The 22,673-nt window shown below is 38.4% G+C and overlaps 1 long non-coding RNA gene across 1 annotated transcript in view; it reads right to left on the bottom strand.

The window, feature by feature from the left end:
- LOC131482873 (uncharacterized) overlaps window positions 1-22,673 on the bottom strand; it is a 363,322-nt gene that overhangs the window by 57,575 nt on the left and 283,074 nt on the right. Inside the window, exon 3 of the long non-coding RNA XR_009247364.1 lies at window positions 16,505-16,572. This is a non-coding gene — a long non-coding RNA (uncharacterized LOC131482873). The remainder of the gene's footprint in view (window positions 1-16,504; window positions 16,573-22,673) is intronic.

Below are 22,673 nucleotides of genomic sequence, written 5' to 3'. Positions count from 1 at the left end.
TGATGATGGTGCTAAAAAAAGAATGAAAAAAAAAAAGAGGCAAAGCCAGGATCCTTGAACAATTCATTCTCACTGCTGATATTTATTAAGGGTATGCTTTTGACCTCAACCAGAAAGACTCCCTCTTGTCTATTCATCTTTCATTTTCCATAACTTCCATAACAAACTTGCTTTTTAAGTCACACACTATTCTCTTTAGAACTTCATTTGCTGGGTCTTTCAATTACTCAACGATGACTTCTACTGGCAAAACCCTGCAGTAGCATTCAAAGGCCCCATCAGACTAGCAAGGATACACACAGTTCAGACTTGGCTTCTCTGTCCTCTCCGTCTTCCTCCACTCAGTGGCTTCTGTTGGAGCTAATCCTTAGCATTCTGAGTGTCAATGACATGATACTAATATATAAAAATGAAACAATGCATGCAAGTAAGGAAGTCATGATCACATTTCTTTAGAGCTCTTCTATGGGAAAAAGCTTCTACAGCTATGCCTTGATTTGAAAAGCAAAAACAAACAAACAAAAAAGCAAGCAAGCAAACAAAAAAAGCCAAAAAGTATTTAAAAATCCAGTAACAGAAAAAGTTTTAAATTTACTGCATGGCAGGGAACATCATCAGCAGAGTCAAAAGCCAAATGCAAGACAGTAGAAAAATTATACGATATATATTATAGATCAAGCACCAAACACCCTAAGATACACTTTTTGATTCTTAATACACATTTATAGAGTAAGTAAAATAAAAAATAAGCACTTCAAAGCAAAGGACTGAGAAGACTTCCTTTTAAGAAAAGATTTATTAAGATGATCAATTAATGAATCACAAGAACTAATTGGGAGAGATACAAGTAACTAGAAAGTGCAAAAGATAAGATTTATAGCAAAAATAGTTAGATTTGACACTACAAAACTGCAAATTGTAAATATTCCTTTAGTTTTTAATTGTAATTCCTAAAGCCCCACGAGAGTCATGCATTAGCATCTGTTCCTGCAAGAAGGTCTTTGATCCCCATTTTCATCACTCTGACGACGCAGTGGTATTTTTGTAGCATGTTTGTTAACGTCATGATAATGAAAATTTATTCTTCTCATCCTGTGGTGGACTGTGCTCACTGGCTCTGTAATTTAGGAGATATAGAATGCAAGTGTAGCAGGGACTGAGATGTTCAAATGTGGAGACAAAGTGCTGTATGTCTCTGTGCATACAGACGAAAGATGAACTCCCAGTGAAAGAACTGAAAATTTTCTAACAGTATGATGATGGACTCTCTGACATTGTCCATGCCTACATTGTCGGGAAACACTTCAATAGCAGCATGATGGACTTATGACTGTTCATGAAGGATAGCCATTGTAAAATAGAGGGGAATTCAATGGGCGGGGGCGGGGCAGGAGGAGGGACCTTGGGGAGGGGCACAGGTAACACCAGAGCCTATTGAACTGTATCATAAAACAAAATAAAATATTTTTAAATGTGAAAAAAAGCTGCCTTCCCAGCATCGTTAGCATGTATGTGGGTTGAAAGAAGAGTTACTGAGTCTGGAACAGACACTCTGATGAGAGATGTTAGCAGTAAAAGCAGTAGGTTAACCTGCTGTACCACAATGCTTGCTAGTATTTACTTGTTTTCAAAATAAACACATAAAGCTTAAATCAAGAATTAATGACAATTTTTACTATGGGGTATGGGTATGAATGGGGTAGAATGGTAGGAATGAAGTGAGATTTCCTTGAACAATTATTTAGCAAATTTTAGTTTACTTTTTATTTTAGATATTAAATTTTAAATTTTAATGAAAATGAAAAATAAAAATAATTTAAAACCAAACCTAAGAATTTAGGAAAATAAATAAGCTTAATAATATTATCACATTGATACAAATAATCACAAATAAAAAATCCAATTAATATGAATACACTATTCTGGATACACATCTTTACTAGAATACAGCACAAAAAATGTATGAATTAATCCTGAACTTGCTTAGAAAATTAGTTATTGGGAGTGGTATCATAGAGCTAATGATTCTGGGATGAATTTCTGTGTATTATAGGATGGAACAAATGATTCAATATGCTGGGTGGTCACTATCAAATAATTGAGATACAAATACAGAGTAGGGAAACGTGAGAGATAAATCTGTGATGCTGGATTTGAATTATTGACTACAATCTATCTCCCACAAGTAATAACTCTGCAGAAGTAATCAGCACACTTACTGTAAAAATCTTTGTTTCTAAATCCCTCTGGTCAACAGTAAGAAAAATAAAGCATAAGGTTGAAATATCCTGTTTTGCTCTAAGGCAGATAGATATCAGAAAGAAAATCAGAATTGGCATCCAGGAGATCCTGTTGGCTACTTTAAAGACATGTTGAGCCCCCAAAATAAGGAACTGTTTACACACTTGTATCATTTTTTTTGAAACCTAATTGAGCTACACAATATCAGTTCACATTTTTCTGCAGCTTTTTATACTTCAATTAAAAGTTTGCAGACTTGTTTTAAAAGGCTATGAAGCAAGTAACAAAAAAAATCTGTTATACCAGCTGAAAGGAGGACCATGCATAAGTTCTTCCTACTATAATAATTGCACAGTCCTACTGTGAATATGAGGAGAAAGAGTTGCTACTAAAGAGGGTCAATCAAGAGATGTGCAAGATTAATACAAAGCAAAAAGTACCATTAGGCAAGAGTCATCAATGGACGATAAAACCAATAGATGCAAGGTTCTTAGAATACAGAATTTTCACCTTTTACTCAAGAGTCACTCTATAGATTACTTAATAAGCTCAAAGCCAAAAAAAAAAAAATCAAAACATGAATTGGTCTAGAAAGTATCATGTTCATTAAGAGATCAAATAGCTCTGTCAATAATTGGAATGAACCAGTTACGTGCCCCTGATAAAATACAACTTTAACTTGTAGGAATTTTGTCAGAACTGTTTTAAAACAATCATGTGGAAACAACTGCACAGACTCACCTTACACGGCTTCCCAGAAGATACGGGCTTGAATTTTCAAACATAGACTCATGAAACACAAATAAAAGAGCTACTTTGGATAAAAAGGGTCCAACAAAGTGCAATAACTAAATGAGATGTTAATTATTGATATTTTTAAAGTAATAAAGAACCAAGGAAAAAGGAAAACGACAAGTACAAGGGAAATTAATGGAGACATTTGGATATAACAGATTATCAAAAGAATGTTAATTTCTTAGGTGTGATAATGGTTACACAGCTGCATGTTGAATTTAACTGATACAAGGTTAAATGTCAGATGATACCACAATGTCTATAATGGAAATCCATATTCATATATACAAGAAATGAACAACTGACAAAATGTGAATAACTGAATCCTCATAAACGGTACTTAGGTGTCTATTCGAATACCTATTTCTAGTTCTTAAGTTTTAATATTTTCAACATATCAAGTTGGGGAAAATAATCATATAAAATAAAAAATTAAGAACAAGAAGCCTTTTTTAATCATTTAATTTTATTTGTATTATTCCATCTTGTATCAGCCCATCCCAGAGAAGAGGCAAAGAACAACGAAATCTAAAGGAAGTGGAAAAGACAAATAAGAAGCTCAGGAACCAGCTTCTTGACATTTTGACAAATTCCCACAGGATTTCTATTGCAAAACCCAGTATTAACCAATGGAATGATTTGCCACATAGTCTATTAGAGTAAATTTGGGGTGAAGCAAAATACAACAAGGGAGATGCTTTCAAACAGATCATTGGTTGGTACTTTATATTTGGAACATACCTAGTCACATGGGACTTAAAAAATCTAAATATGGACCTCCTAACTAGCCCTGTTTGTGTTCTCTCCTCTGAGATCAGCATGCTACCTACAAAGACTGAAAATTCAGGCCTGAATGGTATCTCACACTCTCAATTTAAAGCAAATACTTCCTCTGCGATCTCCATCAGTAGGTACAGAGTATGGAACTAAAAATCCATTATACTGAACACTCTCCAATTCATAAATCCCGGTGGTTCTTTGGGAATCTCAATGGGGAAGCCCAGTACTCCCCCCAGTGATAGGAAGATGTCTCAAACTAAGCAATCTCATAGGGTGGGAAGTGTCCCTTTTCTCATAAATTTGTATTATGAAAAAATATGAAATTTTCTCACCTTATAAAAATAAAATAAAGAACTGAACTTTTTAAGTACAAATCTGAGACCCATATATGATATTTCAAGTATAGCTGTTGAGGATTTGAAAGAATATAGACATTTTGTAGTCATACTATTTAGACGATGCTTGAAATTATCGCATGATATTACTTGTAATGCAGATAAGGGATTTATTAATGTAGTTTTTAATTTTTAACTGAATATATGTTTGTTTTCAGCTGAGATGTGAGGCTATGGCTTTATGTTGAGAACTACCATAAAAGTAAGTTTCCTGTGTTAATATAGGATCAGAGCTATTGAGTATTGACCATGTGAACTGCAGGACATTAGAAACTATGAGAACAAAGCAGTCTCCAGCAATTCATACGTGAACATGACTGAATGTCACAGCCATATTTATTTCTGACCATACAGATTCAAGCACACACAAATTGGAAAAAGGATGCTTTCAAATAGTTTTACTGCAGTGGTATTGGAAATATTTAATCTCTTCGATAAAAAAAAAAAATAACTAACTTGTTGAATTTAATCTACCTAAATGTGTCAACAAGTTGTCTTTAAGGAAAGAATATGGAATGCAAATTAACTTTATATAAGTAAACACAAGCATAGTTGTGCACATAGTGAAAACATAACCAAGCTTGGTCTTGAGTAGGGTGCATTATATGAAGCAGCTGAAAGGAGATTTCTAACATCTTGTCCACCTAAACTTACACAAGCCTCAAAGTGCCAGTATCTCATGTGTACCGATTCAAGTCCCAGTTGCTTCCTTTCAGATACAGCTCCCGTGAGTAGCCTGGGAAATGGCCCAGGGAAATGGCCAGAGACACCTGGGAAGATGGCCCAGGTGCTTTGTCCTCTGCACCAATGTGTGAGACCTGGCAGAAGCTGTGGGCTTCTGGCTTCAGTCTGGCCTGACCCAGTGACTGTGGCACTTTGGGGAATGAAGCGGCAATTGCAAGAGCTCTTCCTCTGTAACTCTAACTTTCAAACCAAAAGATAAATCGCTAAAAAAACTTAATGTCTATTATTTTCCACCTCAAAGACTAAGAGGGAGGAAAAAAAGATTACTTGAAGAGGAAAAAAAGATTACTTGAAGAGAAAAAAAAGTGCTGTGAGGAGAGGAAAGAAGCAAATTTATCCCAAAATTATTACAACTGAAGTTCTGGGTCTTTTTTGTAGCAATGTATTCACATGGTTATTTGTAATATTTTAGAAAAATATTCTTCAAACAGTATCAGCTTCAGGGGACACAAAGCCTATTTTCACGCCTAGTAGAAATAGTAGATACAATGCATCAGTCCCAGCCATTCAAGACAGTTCTATGTCACTGGACCTGCAATTATGTGAGTCAGTACTCACCCACTCCTTTTTTCTCTTATGGTTATCTGAATTCAGTTTTGTCTACTTAGCAACCAAAGGAGATTGGAGACTTTAAAGACAGAAATAAAATCATTGTTTTTAACTTCCTGGCAGGAAACAGAAATGTGAACCAAAGCTATTTTCAACTTTTAAAATATCTATCACAAGCTATTATTTCGTTTTTGCCCATACTTCAGGATGTGGGTTAAAGTAACTTTAACATTAGATGTATGACCGATTTTAAAGAAACAAACTATGGGATACACTTTACATATTTTTGAGGATATTTTTTTCTTTAATTGGCTATAAATGACAAAAAAAATATTTTACATTACAAAAGCCTCAGTTAATGATGCCCTTCTGTATATTCTCCATTGGCCAAACATGCATTTTTATTTCTTCCTTGCATGTGGTACTTATTCTCTCCTAAGAGTTCCATCTAAATTCTCTTCTGTCTACCAGTTCATATGATTGTGAAGGTATTCATTTCTGACACTATGATTTGTGGCAAACAACCACCAGCAATCCTTTGACACCTATAGGCTTTAATGGCCAAATTACATTAGACATCCAAAATTCTGAGAAATCTGCAAGAACAGCATCTTTGGAAATAAAATTTGATTTAAGCAAGACTGTGCTTTCTTGCAATTTTTCAAGGTAATTTTAAAAGTGGTAAAAATTATTAGAGGATATTTCTTGCTTTTCTGATGGGAAACATACAAACAAAAGACCCAGACATTTTCTTCTACAGGGGTTTCAAACATGTTCATATGTTCCCAAAACTTAAGAGAAATGAAACTTGGTTCCTATTAAATATTTCCCAGAAGCTATTGCCAAATAAAAAATGCAGAAAATCATTATTTTAGAAAAAGCTCTGGCTTAAAAACCCAACAGATCAAACTAAGATTCAAAATGGAATCACTTACTGGCAAAGTTTCATAACACCAAACAGAAGCTGACTTGTTATATGATCTTTTCTGCAATTAGAGGAAATAGTCAAGTTTTCCAATCAGGCTTTTTTCAACATCATGATAATAAAGTCCTTCTATTTTATCTCTTATCCCCCTACAAATTTACCTGAAGTAACCTGGTGTTAACTAATCTGTTATTTCTCTATTGTTCTTCCCCCCTACTCCAACATACAAGCATAGAAATTTAGGAAAACAAGCCCAGTCTTTTTTCTTCGTTTCTGTTTCTTAGCCCTTCTTCGCTTATAAAACAATCTTTCCTACTTAGCTCACTGGAACACTTACTGTAGTCTATGAAATGAAATGATGCTTCATTCTGGAATTTTGAATAAACCAATTAAGATCTCTTAATTTGGGCTCCGAGCGAACAGCTGCCATTCAGCAGGCTGTTGTGGGGCACAGCCCTGCGGCACATTCATGGGGGGCCTGGGAAAGTGAGTTTGCAGGAGGCCTGGAGGATGATGCTGGAGGAGGCATGCAGACCTGAGGCGTCAAATCCAGGTAGGCGAAGTGAGCCTGGGGATTTTGCCCACAGCATGATTCATGGATTGATCAGGGAAGGGGGTAAGGAAACATGTGAGAGAGAAGACCACTAAGGGAATATGTTGCAGGTGAGGAATTACTTCTGAGGGACTTCCATTGACAAGGCCATTGTACTTGCAGGTAAGCAGGGGTGCTGAGACAGAGCTCTTTGGTGGGGGGATGCTGAAGGACCTTTACGGATCAGACCAAAGCACCAATCCATATGGGAAACCTGAGCTGAAAAAGTTAGCTTGGATCAGTGTCAACCACCACTCAATAGTGCATACTAAAGCTAGAGCTGTTAGCTCCCACTAGCATGGGCAGGGGCCAGTTGGGGTGTGGGTCATCCTAGACTAGGCTATCGCATTTACAAGTTCACATGAGCCAGGGATGGGAGCAGACTTGGCAGGGTTAGATCGCAGCATCTGCCTGTTAGAGTTGGGACTGGGAACAGGACAGGCCACCTGAATCATCCACTGGCAAAGGACAAGAAGGGGGATGGGCTATGCCAAGCTGGGTCAAAGCAACCACTGGCAGACACATGATCTGTGGCTAGGAACAGGCCTAGCTGAGGAGCTAAGAAGATACACTGGCTGGGTTGTGATTCTCACTGGTGAGCATGAGAGCTGGAAAGGGGGTGGAGTTGTGGGCTGCACATGACTGCAGTATTCCATGGCACGGGTCTGGACTGGGTCTAGGATGTACCAGACTGGGCTAGACTCCAGCACCCAATGGTGCTTGTGAGAGCCAGGGCGGTGATAGGACAGGCTGGGCTATGTCTTGATACATGTTGAACCACGTAAGAACTGCGTATGGGTGTGGACCAGGTGTGATCGGGCTGTAACTCCCAAGAGTAAGAACTGGAATGGGTGTGGGCCAGTTGGAAAGCACATAGTTCCTGCTGAAGGAGGAGGTGGGCTAAGTCAGTCTGGGCCAAGGAACCACAAGTGTGCGTGAGATCTGCCACTGGAAATAGGCCTGAAAGAGGAGCTTGAGGAACTCCCTTGTCAGGACACAGGCCCTTCAGGTAAGCTCAAGAACCAAAGCTAGGCAGGCCAGTTTATGGTACCATCAGCATATGTGTGAGTCAGGTTTGGGGGCAGATCAGACTTGACCAGTTCATAATACACAATGGCAGACCTGAGAAGCAGATCAGGCTGGGCCAGGCCACAACACCAGCCAGTCTGATTTAAGGCTAGGTGGTGCAGGCTCGGCTGGGTTGGGTGGCAGCATCCACAAGCATGAGTTGGAACTGGGGGCAGACTGAGCCAGGCCAGAGTATAGCAAACATTGGCAAATGCTGAGGTGAGGTAGGCCATGCCAGACTGGGCAGCAGCACCCAGTTGCACAGGTGAGACCCAAGAGGTTGCAGGGGAGGTGGTGTTAGCCTGGTAGGGGAGCTGTGGGAGGCTCCGCTCCTGGGCCACTGCTCACACTGTTGAGCATGAGTACTGGAACTAGGGGCAGACCAGGCGAGGAAGGGTTACAATACCCGTTGGCCTGCACGTGAGCTGGGTTAGGGGCAGAGCCAGGCTGGGCCAGACTATATCCACTGGCACATGCATGGGCCAGAGTAAATGCAGGCTGTTTGGGCTTTACTACAGCATCAGCCGGAAAGTGCTAGGACTGGGGGCAAGTTCTTCAGGCAAGACTGCAGAACCTCCTGAGAAGTACAAGATCTGGGACTGGGAGTGGGCCCAGTAGGGAAACTGTGGGCACTTCTCTGATGGGCTGCAACTCTCACTGGTTACCATGAGAATCAGGGCAAAAGTACTTGACAGCATGAGTGTGGGCTGGATAGTGGGGTTGGTTTGGTTGAGCTAGCTTTCAACATCCATCAATGTGTATGAGAGCTGAATGAGATGTAGGACAGACTGAACCAGTCTGCTGCACATATTGGCAAGCACAGGAACCAGGGCTGGGAGTGAGCCTAGTGCAATTCAACAGGGGTCGCTTTGACTATGCTGCAGCTCTTGTTGCTGAACATGAGGTCCAAGTGCGTGGTAGGCATCGTTGGGCTGAGCCCCAGCACCCATTGGTTTACATAAGAGATGGAGTTGGAGACAGAACTGACCCAGCAATTGCAACTACCAGTGTGTGTATAAGCGGAAATGGATGATGGACTGAGTCAGACCCCGTATTGGCAAGTACACATGAGAGTCAGGTCTGGGGTCACTTCAGATGAGAATTCTTCAGGGATTCCCCCAGCTAAAGTGCTGGACTCAGAACTCCAACCATGGGGAGAATTGTAGGATCTATGGTCTGACTGTGGAGTGTGTGCTTCAGAACTGGGCTTCCCAAGTAGCTAAGATAGAGCTGTGGACAACATGCCCAAATGCTCATGGAGGATATGGCAGTCTATTTGGACTGTAGCAGACATCTGGTACCATAACATAGGAAAGAGAGCAGAACAAATTGGTCAACTACCCCAGCCAAGCATTGACAGCAAATATGTGCGCAAATGGAGTTTCTGGGATACACTGTGACAGCAAGTGGATCTTGGAAGGATTTCCTCATCCTTGGATTGGTGAGATTGACAGCATTTCAGAACTATCAAAACCACCTGAGTGGAACCCTAGAGCAGGCCCCATATCGGTGACCCTGGGATGACATCAGGTAGCCATTTCCCATCCCTTAGTACTGGGGCAGCAGGGAGGCTGGATGTAGCTTCTCCCCTAATTTTCCCCTTCCCCTAGATACAAGAGGAAGAAAGGAAAACTTGAAGATGGTCTCACCCATACTCCCCTGGAACTCGACCTAGATTCCTCCTAGCCAACTATGTAAACATCATCAAATATAAATAATAAAAATTTTAAAAGACCTCTTAATTTTTTAAATTTCTTTTTTAGACAACTAAAAATTACATTTATCAAATTTTTTATATTTATTTGAAAAGAAACACAGAAGATTTTACTTGCAAAATACCAGAAAATAAAAAAAATTTTGTCTTATAAATAAAATGATTCATTTATAAGGGCAAGGGAAACCATTATTTCCAGTTCTTGTTTTGAAGTATAGCTCAGTGAGGTAAAAAACAAAAATGGATTCTGTAGTTTTCAAAACTCACTCTTAGTTCTGAGCCATGATTCAAGTCTTCATCAAGTCCTGTCACCACCCCCAACTAAAGAAAACAATAAAATTTATACTGACCTTATCAAAAAGCAAGGAAGCAAATGATCCTGCCACAAAGAGATGTCATTACAGCCTAAATGATACCCTTTTGTGCGTTATTCATTTATTAAACCTGTATCTCATTATTTCATTCCATGAGTACTATTCTCAACCAAAAGTTCCATTTAAATCACACACACACACACACACACACACCCCTGTGCTATCACCAACCACTATTATCATGTGATTTTCAGAGAACAGGCCTGTATGTCCATAAGAGAAGGATTTGACGGATAAATCAAGTTTCATGGAGAGAGGTCCTGGAGTCTGCACTTAAAAACCAGGTCAATTCTAAGGTGAGTTCTCTGCGGGGCAGTGGCTTTGCCCCACAGAGTACTGTCATTTCTAACAACATGGGTTGCTGTAACCTTCAAGAGAACACAGAAGAATCATTTCAGGCTGCCAAGTGAAGAGATGTCCTGGCAGTTTAATTTCAAACCAAGTCTCATATCAGAGTCCTTTTTTTTTTGTTAAGATATGGTTTTTAAATGAAAGATTTTATGTTGCTATACTAAAAAAAAAAACCCTCTAGCAGTTGTAGCTGCTATCTGATAAATGCCATAGCAAATGAAACAATCAGTTTAAAGACCAAGAGAGATGGGTTGAATTATTTTTGGCACAGTAGGAAACATGCAACAAAAATAAGAGACCATTGAAGTTTAAAAGAATAATCTATATTTTTTTTGGTAAAGACTTTTCTCATATCAGCACTTTAAACACCACTACAAAATGCTGACATTAATTATTTAAATGCTACAATAAAAATTAGAATGGGTTTCAAAGGTGCTTCCTCTTTTGTCTGTAAAACACAAGCATGCACAAGCATACCAGGGACATCCATAAGGATAACCCCAACTCAACTATACAACATGGAAGGTAGATAACTACACTACTATGACTAGGGTAAGAACAATCACATTGAAAAAAAAAAAACCTGGGCCACAAGACCCTCAATCTGAAGGGCTAACGCTGACATGTGGCAAGGTTCCTGTTGCATGGTGAAGTTGAGGGAATGCGATACAGCAGATATCACCTTGGACTTAGAATCAGATCACATCTGGAATCAAATCCTGGTTTTACTCATTCAGTAACCCGGGCAACTAAATGAATCTCCATGAGCTGATTCCCTCATTGGTAAAATGATAACAATAATGTCATAGTTATTAAAGGGATTTAATCAATATCTAATATTGAAATAATATATATATATATGTATATAGAGATGAAACACAACACACACACACACATATATATATATACACAGAGAGAGCGAGAATATGCCACAGTGAAACATGCCATGTTAGCATGAATAGATACAAGAAAAGTTCTCTGTTCTTCCCCTAACTACCTAAAAACAGGTCACAAATTTGTCAAAGTACACCCTCTAACCACCAGAAAAGATTACAGTCAATCAGCAGAAACAATTTCAGAATGTTATCAACCATAGGGAATACTACCAACTGGCACCTTGTCTTGTAATAGCCCCATATGTGTACCTTCTCAAAGTTTACCACCTCCAGAAACTCAGCCTTTTTTCTCTGTCCAGTCACATCTCTAACATGCATTGTGTATTTACGAAGAACTGTACAAGACCAAGTTCTATCCAGCCCCTTGGGTTACTCATTATTGGGTTTGCCCATGTGCAACGCACATGTTAATAATCTGCTGTTTCTCTCTTACTTATCTGTCATTTGTCAGTCTATTTTATGGAGTCCCAGCAGGAGAACTTAGGTAGAAAGAAAAAAAATCGGTTTGTCTCACTTCAAGGCACTCGGGATGTGTAAGTACTTGGTTTCATTACTATTGTCTTTCCTAGAGCACTCATCCTGGTCAAACAAACACCATACCCAGGGATATAAAGTTACTCTGATAAAGTTAACCTTGAAAAAAATACACTTGCCCAGTCAAGTAACAGCCAAAATGCACATCTGTTTGACTGTATTTCACTAGAATTGGAAGTCTGCTATGTAGACAGAAGCATAGCACAAGATAAGGGGTTTTAATAATAATAAAAAAAGGCACAGCCCATCTGACTACACTAAGCAACTTGAGAGTTAATGGATGACCTTCTATTCATTAACCCTTGATTCTCAAAACATGACCCTGCAACAGACCATCAGCATCACGTAAAGACTTCTGAGAAATGTCACACCAGAGTTGCTGCATATGGAATTTTATTAAAATGCCAACTGACTTATGTATGTATGTTAGTTTGAAAAGTGTTGTCATAGACCACAGAATTTAATGCACAACTTATCTCATTTGTGGTGTGTTCCTGTGATGTTTGATGTTTAAATAATCACCCCAACACTTAGTGACTTAAATGACAACCACCATTTATCAATCTTTCCTTCTCAGCATAAGCAGAGCTTACAGAGAAGCTCAGCACTGCTCCACAGAGTGTTGCCTTGAGGGCTTAAGTGGGACTGTGTGGTGAGAGATGATTTCTCTTAACCTACATGAACACAGCTGCGTTGACCAGGAAGGCTAGGTGCTAGATGGGCCCCTTTCCACATCTTTGGTGTCCTGGATGATGTCTTTCCCAGAAGCAATTCTGCACATGATCACACTTCCTGATATGATGGTACTGAGATCCAAGACAGAAAAGTCAAAAATCATCATCTGTCTTCAGTTCTAAGTAGTCAACTGACAGATTTCATTATTGCCATTTTGTATTGAACAAAGCAAATAAAAAAAAAACTCAAAAGGGAGGGGAAATCTTCATTTCTTGACAGGAAAAGAGGCATGCACAGACAGAAATAGAAAGATCTGCCAGCAATAGATTTTGGAGACCAGTCAACATAGGGTTGCTATCATTTTTGTACATTCTTCTCTTTTTTCTCCTGATTGGTGAAAGATCCACTTAATCTCAATTACCCATCTATATGCAATCCCCTACGGGGAGCATAAGAAATACTCAAGAAAATTGTTATAATCAGTGAAACAAAGCATACATATCTTGAAATATTGGTAAAAACACTACTAATAATAACATTTAAGTAGCAGTGCAAGATAATGATAGAAATGGTGTTCTAATACAACAAATCATTAATTTAACTAACTGTGGACTCAATATGCATTCTGAAATGATAGAGAAGAAAATGACATGGGGGAGAAAGTCCCTGGAAGAGGAGGGAGAGCACAGTGAGGAAGCCTAACTCAGAAACAATAATATGATGATTTTTTTTTTTTAAGAAAGAGGGCCCAAGGAAATACACAAGAAGGACACAACAGAATCAAGGAGCCAGGGAAATAGGGTCATGAGGGCATAAGTCATGAATAACTGTCTCTGCATATTCTTCAGCAATGATTATAAATTCAATGTTCTTGAAAGAATTCTCTGCCTCATAATGTCCATCTTTACTTCTCCCTTTAGAAATGTTCATAAGCAATTTGTTGAATCCCTACCAGCAATAAAGCCTTGTATCACTAATGAAGACTTTTTACTGGCCTTATAAATTTTTACTAGACCTTGCTGGGGGAGAGGGAGAACAAACAAACAGATATGTAGGCATCGTCAGATGGCAACTTGTAAACCTCACTTATTCACTGTATAGGAACCAGCACTTTCGGTATTCTTAAGCAACAACCTGTAAATTTAACTCTCCCTTTGAAAATAAAAATGAAATGGAATGTGCTGCTTAGAAAAAAAATAACATATAAATTTCGATCTTCATTGCTGGAAAAGAAGTTCTGATCACACTACATAGTTCATACACCTCAATGTGCCAGACACTTGCTTTATTACACATTCATGTATAATGAGTTAGTTTTTTAGCAACAGAGAATTAAATTTACAAGTTGTTATTTAACTTTTTAGGAATGTATTTTTCTTCCATCTCTCTTTTTCTTTTCTTTTTTTTTTTCTCCCTCTTGTCCAGAAACACAATACAAGCTTTGGGGTTTCTGAAGAGTTTCTTACTGTTCATACAACAATAGTGATTAATACAATTTCAAACAGCTCTCTCGGGGTCTAAGGCAACGATAGTTTTCAGCCACACATTTCAAACAATGGCATTTTACTATGTTGGTGGTAAAGAATTTCTAAAAATATTTTTAAAGGTTGGCAATAAACAACACTGTTTGTCTTTAATTAATATTTATCTTTAAAGTTGTTGAAAGAGACCAGAAGGACCAGATCAATGATTTCAGAAAGCTCACATCATTTTCATAAATTTATTCATTAGGAATTTGGAACCAGTGACTTTGAATGATTTTCCCATTTATTCAAACAAATGTCTAAATAGTTGTCCTGGTCAGGAAGGCTAAGAAAGCAGGAAAATAAAAGGGTAGAACTATATTCTGTGGAGCCATGATAAGAAATAAACAAGGGAGTTACCACTTCCATAATAAAATTGTCAATGCAATGATATCCTAATAAAAGATATGGTGAAAGGAGTTATAAAATACTATCATGGAAACATGCTCAAAACAAAAGACAGATGAAGTAAACTCCAGAATGAACCAACAACATCTTAATATTATTGTAAGAAGGCACAAGTGTATCAACTCTAAAATTTTCTTAATTTGCAATTTTTGAATAGATATAGCACAACAAAGCGCAAAATTATAAGTCATACTAAAGAACCAAAGTATAATGAAAAGCAACCATCCTCATCTATATCATTAACAATCTTTTAGATAGTTTTCATTATAGCTACCTATAGATATATATATATTCTTAATTTCTAAGACAATGCAAAATAACATATGTAAACTTATTTTCAAGAAATATCAAATATACCATTTTGGGAGCTGGCATTGAGGCATAATGAGTTAAGCCTCACCAGCAATACTAGTATCTCATGGAAACCAGTTCAGTCCCAAGTATTTCACTTCAGATCCAGCTCCCTGTTAATGTCCTGGGAAATCAGCAGAGGACAGCCCAAGTGCTTGGCCGCTGTACTCACCTGGAAGATCTGGAAAAAGTTCTCGGCTTCTGGTTTCAGCCTGACCTAGGCTTAGCTGTTTAGGCCATCTGGGAAATGAGCCAGCAGATGGAAGATTCTCTCTCTCTCTCTCTCTCTCTCTCTCTCTCGCTCGCTCGCTAGCTTTTCCCCATGTGCCCCAAATTTCAAATAAATAAAATAAAATTTTAAAAGCACGCTCTTGATGGTGCCATAATTATATCATAGATTATATAATGTTCATTTTATCATTTATTTACTAACTGCTTGTTTGGACACTTAAAAGTGTTTTTAATCATTTGCAGTTAAATGCAAACCCAAGAGGAATATTTTTGTATAAAGATTTTTGTGTAGTGGCATGATTACATTTGGTGGTACTACAAGGCTAACTGTATGTCAATGGGTATTTGTGCCACTTTATTTTGATAGGTACAAGCCAAATTGCGTTCCACTGACAACATACCAATTCAGATTTCCATTCATGATTCCAATCCATCCTATACTAAACGAATTCCCAAATAACCACAAGTTCATCTTCATTTTCCTGCAAACTGATCCTTTCCCTCTTAAACGGGGTGGGATTAAAAACCATCAATTTTTACTTATAACTGTTGGTTGGTTGTAATTATTACTGCTTAAGATTCAAGGCCATTTCATTACCCACTGGACCACTCCATCCTCATTGTGCTGCAATTCTAACTAGTCAGATAGATCTTTAATTTGGAAGACTTCCTCAGAATAAAAATTTCCGAATTCTGCAGACATCTGCAAAATGCTCTTTGCAAGTTCATACTTCATGGCTGAATATTTTTACATAACATAAGCTGGAACCCATCGTACCAGTATTCTTGCCAAGTGTCACAACCTGCTCTATTATATCAATAAGCAGCTCCAATTAGTCATTTTCTCCCCATGGTGAAGACAGCTATAATGGCATAGATTGGTCTGATGAAGTTTGTAATACAAAGTGAATATAAAGATATTAAAAGGAAGAGAATACCAAATTAGAATTACATAAAAAATTATATCTGCCAAATAATCACGTGGGAAAATGACAACATTTCTGAAACAGGATTCAAGAATGAATGAAAAATTCAATTGTTTTTGAACAAAATGGATAAATAACTTTACAAAGGAACACATTCTTGCTCCAGATAGAACCCAAATTTTAAATGACTAATTTATATTTAAATGCCATCTCAAAAACAATCACAAATAAAGGGATAACTAATAGAAACAAATGTCTTAAATAGAATTATGAAATTAAAATAGATGCCAATAACAAATGGTATTTTGACTGCACTGCACACTGATAAATAAATCAGAAAGCAAGACATGGTTGGCTCAAAACCCATCACCAGCCCCTCCATTTCTCACTTTGTCCACTAAGGATACTGGGCTTCAAGCCAGGCTCACCTACCTGCTGGAGCTTCCTCCAGGCAGCCTTTGTCTCTTCTTGCCCCTCTATGCCACTTCTACACACAGCAGCTGAAATGATATTTTCAAAATATAAATCAGATAACATAATTTCCTTCCTTTTCAGCTCTCTACTGGTTTCCCAGTATTGCCATAATTATTAGGAGCAAAGGGAAGATATGCTGGAATAAGGAAAAGACAGATTAGCTGGAGAAAAGACAAATAAAATAAATGTATGTATATACACCGGGAAATTTAAAAAGTGTGCTTAACCATTGGTGGAGAAGTACGCAGATGCTTACATTCTTTTTCTATAGGGGAGAAGACTGTGGACCGTCAGCAGGACAGCAAATCATTCTTTGGTGCAATCCAAGAACATGCAAAGGTTGGACAAAGACTTAAGCCTGCAGAACAATGATTTGCAGACAATTCTTTATAGAACATCAAATGGGACCAAAATAGAAGATATTGACGTGTGACAGAAGTCTGGCTAAGTCTGTTAATTCCAGTATTTTTTTCCTACAACAGGAGTTTAGTTCATGAATATTCAGTGAAGAGGGAAGGAGAAATTGTTTCTTCCTCAGCAGTTCCAGGCTTTGGGCAGATTAGGGGCTATTGTAGTAAAGGCTCCTTTAATGTCTAGAGTTCTTTGAGTGTCTTTAACAGGAAATAATCAGTATACTGGGAACTACATTTTGGGGTGACAGCTTCTGGACTCCTTCACACTTTTCCAATAACACACCCATGACTCTCCCTTCTCCACCAAACACAGTCCCAGTTCAAAATCTTAGGTCTTGTTGCTATTAGCTGGACTCCTTGCGCTTCAAACACTCACAAGCCTCTCACCTGCACTTCTGTTATCAGCCTAGGGGACCCAAAACAGGACTGCCTTTCTGCGTACTCACAGAAAACCCTAACATGGTGAGCTATGCTTTTCGGAAAAAAAGTCTATTGTCACAACTCTGCCAAGTAAGATGATCTGGGTACAGGACCCAACTTATTTCCAAGCCCAAAAAGGGGTTTGGGATCCTATGTGTTAGATTAAAGAAGAGCATGACCAGGCGAAACCGGGCAACAGAACTTGGTACAGACAAGAATGGGGTGAAAAGTCCTTTGGGTATGGCAATTAATAGATTGAGTTTCTACACTTATCGCATGGTCAATGACCTAATGTCATCACGGTAAGTTATTTAGCACCACAAGGAACAATAAGGTAACACTTAGGTCAGTCTGAGTCCATCTGTATAGATTTCACTTGCTACATTGGCTTTCATGGAGACTGATTAGTTTTGACAGGGCCCTTCCTAAAAGATAGCTTAGCAGAAACCTGGCAAAGAAAACTATCATGTGATAGCAGGCTGCTGTGCAACATGCTGGCATATAGCTATTACGAGGAGTGAGTGTTAGGTGACTAAGGCAACCTTGCCTTTAGCAAGGAAGGTAGATTCTTCATTGTTCTCAATTTCTCTTCATTCAGACTTGTCCTCATATGTTACCCCATAGAAGAAAGATTCTTTGTCTACCCAATCTAAAAAATTAGCTTTAACACTGTATCACTGTATGATGCTTACTTTCCTTACTGCACTTAGCTCTACTTAGCATTGCATTGCTTTATGTGCATCCTCTTATTATCCATAACTCCTTCTAGAACACAATTTCCATGAAGACAAGAAGCAAAAATGCCACAATGGCATCTCATACTGGGTTACCACAGTTTTGGTGCTCACCACTCTTTTTCTGATCTAATCTTCTCCTAATATTCCTGGGAAGGCAATGAATAATGGCTCAGGTTCCCACTCATGTGGGAGTCCTGGATGGAGTTTTAGACTCCTGGCTTTGGCTTGGTTCAGTCCTAGTCTTTGTGGACATTTGAGTAGTGAATCAGCAAATGAAAGATCTGTCTTTCCTACTTTGCCACTCTGGTTTTTAAATAAGAAATGATCTTAAAGACATCTCTATCAGTTATGATCCAGGAATAAACGGATGGCACATGAAACACTCAATGGGTGACATACAGATTGATTTACAAAGGGGAGGTCATGATGTGGGAAAATCAAAGGTCAATGTGATAGCTAGAAGCAAGGGAGAAGCGCATTCATAAAGTTCATACACAATGCAGAGTAGAAAAAGGCTAAAGAAGAATGAATTGGGGATACTCCTCCCTCAATCCCCCCACACAACTGTTTTTAGATATTTCAAACATTTGCTGGCTAGATCTCTACCACTGTATCATAACTAGCTATATGTCAATTATAGAGAAACAGGAAACAGACAGTTTACATGCAAGCCTAAGCTCACCATTCTCCAACTGGGTGAGTTCTTTAAGCCCAATGAGCTTCATTTTTTCAATAAAATAAATGGTCTTACTTCCAGAGAGTTCTGTTGCTGATACACACCCAACAACCCAGCCCCCAAGGTCCATCCGAGGCAGCTTATGAGAGTGGAAGGACATGTTTCCCATCCACACCAATTTCTCCAGTTTAGCCTCTGATATGCCAAGACACCCTGGTGTAATAAAAAGTATTTAATAACTTAGTTGGCCAGGCTCTGCTCATAGCAAAAGCATAAGAAAATAAATGAGGCCTGCAAGCTGAACACAGGGGAAGCTTCTCTAGGCACTGCCTGCAGTAGGGAGATATCTGGTAATAAATACCCGCTTAAGTCTTCATTCATTATGTAAAAGACAAACCTTAAAAAACAGTGTAGAAGGCTGAAATCCACAACATGAAAACAAATCAGTAAGCTCACCTGCCATGGAGGGATCTGAAAATGTCCCCAGAGGACAGTCCATAGATTTCTCATGGGGATAAAGTAAATTTTCATCAGGCATCAAAAGAGGTGATTATTTTCCAACTTGCTTGAGCATAATTGATGGAAAATCAGCCTTCATAACTTCAGCTTTCTATGTGGGCACCAAATATAGAAAGTATGTTTAAACTCCAAAGTGTTCTCTCTGGATTTTACCATTAAAAAAAGAAGAAAACGATGGATGAGTGGAATCATGAAAGGAAGGAAGGAAGAAAATGAGGAAGGGAGGGAAGGCGAAAGGTAAGAAGGAAGCAGGGAAGGGAGTGAAAGAAGAAAAAAATGCCCTGGATACTTGGCAAATGAGCCCAATATTAGATGGGGACTCATTTCTTCTACTCTTCACATCTTCTGACACACAGAACACCCTCAAAAACTCGTTCAGGGAAAGATACAGGATGTCTAGGGGCTGCCCACTTGCACGAGAAAAACGATTCATTTTTTTGTAATATAAAAACTGTAAAAGTCAAAGTCAATGAATTCTCTAGTCTTTTTAATTGATTTGTCAGCTTATATTTTTTTAAAAATATTACCCCAAAATATGAATCCTTGGTTTATGAGGCCATATTATTAAAATGTTAAGCTAACAGCTATTTCCCAGCTTTGCCTGGCTTTCCTCTCCAATTAGCAAGGCAACTGTAACATTTCTCCATCTTCACTTCATTTCTGACAGGTAACTGTCTGCTATCCACTATCCTCCTAAAGCCAGTAATGAAATGTCAGAGGAGGAACAGTTAATTAAAATGGCAGAATCCACATTACATCCCCCCACAGTCAATAAATGTGCAATTAAAGACACCTTCCAGCACAAAGTCACATTTTTGAATAACATCGTTACAAATCGAAAATCACTAACGTTAACCAAATATTTAGTAAACATTTGCTTCAACAGTTACAGAGAAGCTTTAGTTGACTAGTATGGTAAATTTGATATTGAGATACATTTAAAAGAAGTTTTCTAGCAATAAACGAAGGAGCATGTCTACAATCTGCAAGTAATTTATGAGAGTAAACATTCCACCTACATATCTCATATAGACTTGCCTGAGTATGCATTCATGGAATTTCATCATACTCTCAATTTATTCCATAAATGTTGAAGAAAAACATGACATAGAACAGTGGTTAAGAGTTTAGACCCCAGAGTCAAGTATTACATGTTTCTACTCTGCTTCTGCCGCTTACTAAGCATGCTTCGCTTTGCTTTATTTCTTAGGGCCTCTGTCCACTACCTGGAACACACACACACAAGCATATCAGAGTGGGTGTTGCTGCTATTGGCTGTGATGCCCACATCACAGATGGAAGTACCTGGAATTGTACATTCCTTGGTTTCCAACCCCAGCTTCCTGCTGACCCAGACTCTAACAGAAAATGATGGTGGCTGAATGCCCATCACCCACGGGCGAGATGTGGACAGACTCCTCAGCTTCTGGCTTTAGTCTTGGTCCCATCCTGGCTGTCACAGGTATTTGGTGAGTGAACCAACAAATGGGTTCTCTCTCTCTCCCCTGTAATTATCAATATCTTTACTATCAAACACTTCTTAAAATTGATAAAATAATCATTATTGATTCATTGCGACACTGAGAAGAGTAAGTAAGATAAAGTGTACAGGACGGTTTAAACAGTGACTAGAACCTTATAAAAGCTAAATAAATGTAAGCTGTTCCTCAAATTAATTACCTTATTAACATTTAATTCCCTGAAGTATATTAAATTTGTGTATTTGATACATAAATACTTTACACTATTGTACCATTCAATTTTTATACATAAGAATTAGAGATGACATTCCAGTTTCCCTCAGCTATGAATATTGCCACCCAATTTTAATACAGCACCACAAAGAAAAGAAAGGGGAAATGAAGGGATCAAACTGCCAAGTTTCATCCCCTTGTAAAATAACTCCCTATGAGTCAGTCTGTGCTCCCCGGGGAGCACTATGTAAGTCCCCAATTTATATACGTGTTTATTTTTGGGTCTGGGGTTTGTTTTGTCAGATTTATCTCTAGGAGAGCTTGCCATAAACTGACAGTCCAGCACTTTTATTAAACTGTTCCATTTCAGCATTTTTAAAAGAACACATAGCAACCACACTGGTAGTGGCTATTTAAATTGCCCAGTGGATGCCAAAAATAATAAAAGGACACTTAAATGACCATTTTTGAGTAGAGCCAACAGCATGTGGCCTAATTATCCAACTATGTGAAAAATTCTATGGATTTCTAGCAAAGTACAAGGGCTTGGTATTCAAAATTCAGAACGTAAGCATCCACCTCACTAGGGTGTGCAGAACTTTTAAGTCTAAATATCAGGTTAAGTTTCTCTACTCCACTTATAGGAAATGGTAAATGGATAAAATGGAAAGAACTTGTTCTAACTTGTTTGACGCAGAGGTGAGAACCCTGCATGGGATGCCCATGTCCTAAGTTAGAGTACTTAGGTTCAAGTTCCAGCTCCACTTTTGATTCCAGCTTCCTGCTAATGCACAGAAATGATGCAAGGTCAGAGGTCATTGTTCAAGCACTTGGACCGCTGCCATCTACATGAGAGAACTGGCCGGAGCTTTCAGCTCTCAGTTTTGGCCGAACCCACTGTTGGCAATCGGAGGCATTTGGGCAAAGAACCAATTATGGATGAAAGATTTTTTTCTGTCTCTGGTTCTTTCACATAAGTAAAAGCTCTTTTTAACGGAAATTTAAACAAAAATGCTGATAGAAAATTACAAGAGCTTCTGATAAATCACTGATGAAAAAACAAGTAAAGAAAATATTATGCTAAGTGTTCTCCTTTGTTTATTTCCTTTCCAGGTTTTCAAGGTAGGTTTCATTGTGTGCACTGTACAGGTGAGCAAACCAGTATTATTCCAGAGAGCAAATGTCAGCGTTGGTATACTGGTTGTCCTCTGCCCCCTGCTTCCCATCCATTCTCAGCAAAGCTGATTGTCTCTCCTCAGCACAGCTCTACAGATGCAGCTTCCATTTCCTCTCATGTTGGGACATTGGGCCAAGACAACTGCAGATAGAAGCAATGGTTCAGAGAGTGGAAAAAAGTTTTCTCTTTGTTCCCCATCTTATCCCTCTTCTTCATCATTATGAGTTACTTGAACACTGCCCACAACTCTGTCAATAATACCTTCATTAAACTCTCCTTCAAACCCTAGTTAGAAGATATAAACGCTGCTTTTCCATACTAAGTCTTGGCAGTCTGGTATGTAGTTCACACTTACAGAACATCTCAACCCACTCTTGCTACATTTTAAATGCTTAACAGTCACTTGTGGCTAGTGCCTACCAGATGGCACAACTCAAATAAGCCTCAAACACAGGTGTGGAAGTTGCAATTTGAGTGATTTTTATTTTCTT

This window comes from Ochotona princeps, chromosome 21, assembly GCF_030435755.1.
Source record: "Ochotona princeps isolate mOchPri1 chromosome 21, mOchPri1.hap1, whole genome shotgun sequence".
Taxonomy (NCBI): domain Eukaryota; kingdom Metazoa; phylum Chordata; class Mammalia; order Lagomorpha; family Ochotonidae; genus Ochotona; species Ochotona princeps.
The sequence above is the reverse complement of the archived record's forward strand: the minus strand, read 5'-3'. Positions and strand labels throughout refer to the sequence as shown.